Source organism: Peromyscus californicus, unplaced genomic scaffold (genome assembly GCF_007827085.1).
Source record: "Peromyscus californicus insignis strain IS unplaced genomic scaffold, ASM782708v3 Scaffold_12__1_contigs__length_115047231, whole genome shotgun sequence".
NCBI lineage: Eukaryota > Metazoa > Chordata > Mammalia > Rodentia > Cricetidae > Peromyscus > Peromyscus californicus.
Window position 1 is genome coordinate 28969493 of NW_026294413.1, and position 6241 is coordinate 28975733.

Consider the following 6241-nt stretch of genomic DNA (forward strand, 5'->3'; position numbering starts at 1 on the left):
TTTATCATGTCTTCATTACAGTAATTAACTAAGGCTATTGATTTAAAAATTTTGCATGGATTTTTTTGTTGTTGTTGTTGTTGTTTTTGTTTTTCGAGACAGGGTTTCTCTGTGTAGCTTTGTGCCTTTCCTGGATCTCACTCTGTAGACCAGGCTGGCCTTGAACTCACAGAGATCCACCTGCCTCTGCCTCTCAAGTGCTGGAATTAAAGGTGTGCGCCAACACTGCCCAGCCTGCATAGATTTTTATAGTCAGCATTCCTTTGTATATAGAAGAGTTTATATGTGGATTATGTTTTATATTCATTAACCATATATTATTATTTTTAGTCATTTCTGCCTAAGCTTTTCATTTTAGACTGAGCTTTTAAATGTACAGCTCCTCCTCATTAGTATGTTTCATATAGTTTCTAAAGACTCTTTTAATGGTTACTCTAGACAGAGAATCAACATTTCTCTTGGCTCCATGGGCACCCCTACACTACTGGTGTGCTTGAGGACTATCGTTGGGTCAAAGTCACAAAAGAGAAGAGAGAAAATCAAAAGCCAATCAACACTCCCATGAATCTCCAGGTTTTGACCTCTATTCCTAGGCAGCTTACTGAATACATTTCAGGATTTTCATATGGAAGCTTCTGTATTTTCCAGTGTTCTTAAATATTCTAAGGAAAATCAATAGAAGTAAAATTCTTCTATTTTTGATGAACAAAATGAATAATTTAGATTTTTGAAATGTATTTTGTCCTGAAAATATAAAGACATTTTTCTGATACTCCGTAACCATTCTAAGCAAACTCTTACTTTCTAATTAATATCTGCATAAAAATAGACTATTTCAACATTCACTAACTTTGCTTAGAACTATATGTGCATCAATATGCTATTAGTGTAACTTAGATTTTTCTCTTCTCTTTTTGAAAACCACCAGTGATGAGCTGCATCTTTTTTGAAGAATTTTATACTTTTTAAAAAGCTTCTTAAATTCTCAGCTACATTAAACACCATGAATGATCACACTTCTTTTATTTCTCCCCACTTGTTCCAAAACATTTCTTCTTGTAATTCTTCCACCTGCTTCCAGCAAATTACCACCCATAACCAAAGACTAGATCTATGCTTCTCAAATAAGAAAAATGGATGAAGGTTTCTGTCGTCTCTAGGAATATATGATTTAAAGCCTGTCACATATGGAGGATTGAAGCAATGCATCATCATGCTATCTCTATTCTGTGTAAAATAGTCATTTGAACCCAGTGATTTTCTGTATTCCATAGTTTTAGACATTTTCACACTTAGCTTGAAATCCACCACTGGTACCTGCTTCCCTGAAGACATAGTAATGGCTACTGAATACATTTACCACCACTGAACAAAGAATAGACTTTCTCTTTTGTTTTTGCTTTTGTTTTTACTATAACTTCTAGTATCAAATGGGCACCAAACAGTTAACTAATAGTATAATCTTTGATCATATTTTATTTCACCTCACTTGCAAATAACTCTGGTTTGTGTTGATTGATGAATGTGTGTACATGTAGAGGCAGTCAGAATTTGATTTCAGGTGTATTTCTCTACCAGTCTCCAAATCATTTTTGTCAAAACGTCTTTTGAAGAAACTGAAACTGGCCATTTAGCTAGACTAGAGAACTAGTGAGCTCTGGTATATGTCTGTGTCTTTCCTGACACTGGTTGCAGACTTAGGCTTTCTGTAGTGTTTTTGGTGTGTACTGGAGACCCAGAAACAAGCCCTGATGTTTTTAAAGCAAGAAAACTCATCTCCTCAGGCCTGATTAGATGCAATTTTAAAAATGAACATTGTGTTTAGTAAATCCCTTTGCAGTTCCCTGTATTAGTATGATATTATCTGCTTTACCATTGTGCCTTTAGCTTTAATGATATATACAGATTAAGTCCTCTTTTCATATTGCTTTCTAATTTTCAGTACTATCATCTTTCTGTCTTATAACCATGAGGCCATCTAAAATGCATATTTGTCAAATACGTATATTATGTCATACTCAAGGCACAGACTTATCTTTATTCCCACATCCAATCTGGTAAAAGTTGCCTCTTTTTGAAATCAAGGAGCCACTTCTGCAGTCCAGATGCATAAACTGCTGGACAGATGTTGCATTTCTGCTTTAGCATCCCAATCACTCTCTTAGATGGATTTACTGCTTTTCTGTGCAAGAAGTGCTGGGTTTCAGTAAAGAAGCCAATAATTTCATATGCAGTGACCTTGGCACGAAATAACTTCCCAAATTGAAAAACAGCAGCTGTTTGAAACTTAGTATTCATCACCTTTACATGCAAGATGTTTGCATTTTTTCTTCTTTATATTTTTCTTCATAAATATCATTTCAGTAGTTTGCTTACCTTGAACTTTTACATAAAAGAAGAGAGGAAAGTGTTTGTGGTAATGAAAGATATTTAACTCATTAGGATTCTAACTGTAAGCACTTTCTTTGGAAAATGCTAAGCATTCTCTATATAATGGGCAGAAAAATCATAAAAGGCACATTATAGTGTGTTTCTTACATCATTTTATGTTGCTTTAGAGAATAGACAGCAGGTCATAAAAACTGGAATTTTATGTGAAGCTGCAGCAGCTTTTGCACCAGAAAACTAACAGACATTAATGTGTATCCTCACAAAATACTCACACAATAGTTCGTCAAAATCACCATCTTTAGATAAAATGTATATATGTTCACAATCAGCAGAAAGTAAGAGAGTAACAAAAGTACCCTTAATAGTTTCGTGTCAAATTGTACAGAATAAGTCTTGATATAATCTATGTTGAATGTTGAGTTTGTTAGCCTGGCAATAAATGAACTTACTACTTACTATAAAATGTGCCTGTTATAAATGGTAAACACAGAATAGAAGTTATGGGCATATTTGATATATCCTTTTGTTGAATGATCATTATTTTATTTTTTTGGAAGTTAAAAAAAATGATGTGTGTGAGATTTTTACTCGGGAACATTCATGTGCATTTCTAACATGCCTAGTGTCTTCAAAGAACAGAGTAAGGAGTTAGATCTTTTGAAAAATGAGGGTCATGACCCGCTGTTATTAGGAACCAACCATGGGTCCTATGCAAGAGCAACAAGTGTTCTTTACTGGTGAGCCATCTCTTTAGCCTGAATGATATGTAATTTTTTAATTAATGGGTTGCCTTTTTATAAATATATTTTAGCATTTTGAATTCCATTTCATATCTCTAATGATTCTCATTAAGCAGTTGTGTAGTCAGACTGTATACATATGAACGTCTCTCTATTTTTTTTCGAGACAGGGTTTCTCTGTGTAGCTTTGGTGCTTGTCCTGGGTCTTGCTTTGTAGACAAGGCTGGCCTCGAACTAACAGAGGTCTGCCTGGCTCTGCCTCCCAAGTTCTGGGATTAAAGGCATGCACCACCATCACCTGACTAGGTCTCTATATTTATTGTAATATTACAACCCATGTTTAAAATGAGCCATGAGAGTATGATTTTCAGGAACTATTTATTTAGAACATAACTCTTCTGAGAGTTAAGGAAAAACATGCCCTAATCTCATTCAAAATTAGATCCTGAATACAAAGATTGTTAGAATTTTATCAAAGAAAATTTCCATAAATCCCAACCTGAATGAATATGGCTGAATTTACATCTTGGCTTTATATAAAATTCCTGCCACATGAAGTGATGATAGATCTCTTTTTTGTAGCTAGAGTTTTCCTGCCTGGCCCACAGTCAGGACAAATCTCTCTCACCTGTCAGTCCCACAGCCGCTCAAACCCGACCAAGTAAACACAGAGACTTATATTGGTTACAAACTGTATGGCCGTGACAGGCTTCTTGCTAACTGTTCTTACAGCTTAAATTAATCCATTTCCATTAATCTATACCTTGCCACATGGCTCGTGGCTTACCGGCATCTTCACATGCTGTTTCTCATCGTGGTGGCTGGCAGTGTCTCTCTGACTCAGCCTTCCACTTCCCAGCTTTATTCTCCTCCTTGTCCCGCCTACACTTCCTGCCTAGCCAATGGCCAATCAGTGTTTTATTTATTGACTAATCAGCAACACATTTGCCATACAGAACATCCCACAGCACTGAATTTACATCTTGGCTTTATATAAAATTCCTGCCACATGAAGTGATGATAGATCTCTTTTTCTTTTGGTTCCTTGTTCTGTTTCTTCTTCCTCTTGATTTATGTTCTCTTTGTTTTTTTTATTTCCCCTTTTCATTGAAAATATTTTTGTCATGTGATATACCCTGGTTATGCATTCTCCTCCCTATACTCCTCCCAGTTCCTCCCATATCCCCTCAAATCCAGATCCACTCCCTTTCTGTCTCTCATTAGAAAACAAACAACCTTCTAAGGGATAATAATATGATATGACATATAATACATTATAAAGGTAAAGCAAAAACTAATATACCAGAATAGGACAAAATAAACATACAGAAGGAAAAGTGCTCCCCAAATGCACATGTAATAGATATAGATGCAGAGACCCAATTGCTCACACACTCAATAACCCAATAAAAACATTAAACTAGAAGCCATAATATATACATATAGGACCAATACCATACAAATAAAAAAATAAAAAATTAGATAAATTTTAAAAAAAGGAAGGAAGGAAATGCTGATATGACATTATGAGACAAAAATCATGCAATGATGTCATTTAGTTGGTCTTTATGTTGGCCATCTAGTGCTGGGTGTGCAGCCTTGACTTAAGAGAAGTTAGTTTCTCTATACAGACTCATTTGGAGAAAACTATTTTGTTTTATTTGCAAATGGCTATGAACTGGAAATAACTTCTGGGTTAGAGAGGAGGGCCCTGTCAACTCTCTTCAGTTCTGGAACCCCATCCAGTGCACACTATGCGGACCCTTTTTTTGTCCTGTTCTTGCTCTCACTCATTTTCCCTTCTCCCCTCTCATTCTGCACTCTGCAGTTTATAATACAATACAGTTTGGTATGGAAGACAAGTATTCAGTGAATAGATGGGTTTTCTTTTTTTTTTTTTTTTTTTTTTTTTGGTTTTTCGAGACAGGGTTTCTCTGTGTAGCTTTGCGCCTTTCCTGGAACTCACTTGGTAGTCCAGGCTGGCCTCGAACTCAGAGAGATCCGCCTGGCTCTGCCTCCTGAGTGCTGGGATTAAAGGCGTGCGCCACCACCGCCCGGCGGGTTTTCTTTTATTGAGACTCTAATAAACTCTATCTACTAAGGCAGCACTAAATTTCATTTATAAGGTTAGTTATTTCTATAAAACACAGGTTGTAGATGTACAAAAGTCTGCAGTTGCAACAGATTGTAAGCACCATGTAGGCGCTCTGAACTGGACAAGGATCCTCTACAAATTCAGCAAATGCACTAATACCCAGGCTATCTCTTCAGCTCCTTGAAACTGAAAGTTTTCTACTACTAAGTGTAGTTTTTATATCCAGTGCATTTTCATTTTGTGAAATTGCTCATTTATATTATCCTAATGGGGTTTGGTAACATAAATCTATTCATGTAATAAATATGCATCAAGATGCATAAAAACATATCTGCAATTTATGTTTATCCATAAAGTTCGCATTTTCTCTGATTGAAAGAATAGAGAGGGATTTTCTCTCTACTTTCATGTTTATATTTGCTACATTTTTGACCAAACCATTTCTCATGTAATTTTTATTTCTCATTACTCTGCAAGTTTTTGTGATGCTTGTTTTTATAAAATTTAAATTGAAAAGTTATTCCCAGTACTAAATGATGCACAAATTCAAGATTCTGTCTGCAAAGTGGTCAATGAAGCCCAAGTTTCTCTTGTAGTATTAAGAGACTTGTAATTTTAGCACATTTACCATCTTGTTTTCAGCTCCTTTACATTCTCATTGTGAGTGTAGATATGGATGCTATAGGAATCTCTTAATAATCAGTAATTACTAAGAATAAAGAATCTATATACTTTTATGATATTTAGCCAAACTTACTATAAAAACAATAAATAAACTTGACAACTGCTTTAAATTTTTAGACAAATACTTCATCCTTTTTGTTTGATTCTTGATAGATAATGATTTTACTTTAGTTTATTAACTTTGAGGGAAATTGTATATAATTGACCTAAATTCTTTCTTATTTACTGACTACTATTATAATAATATTTTCATCCCCTTCATGATAATGGCTTTTTAATACTTTTGATCCATATTCATCAACAATTCTATTTTAAATTTAATTATCTATAA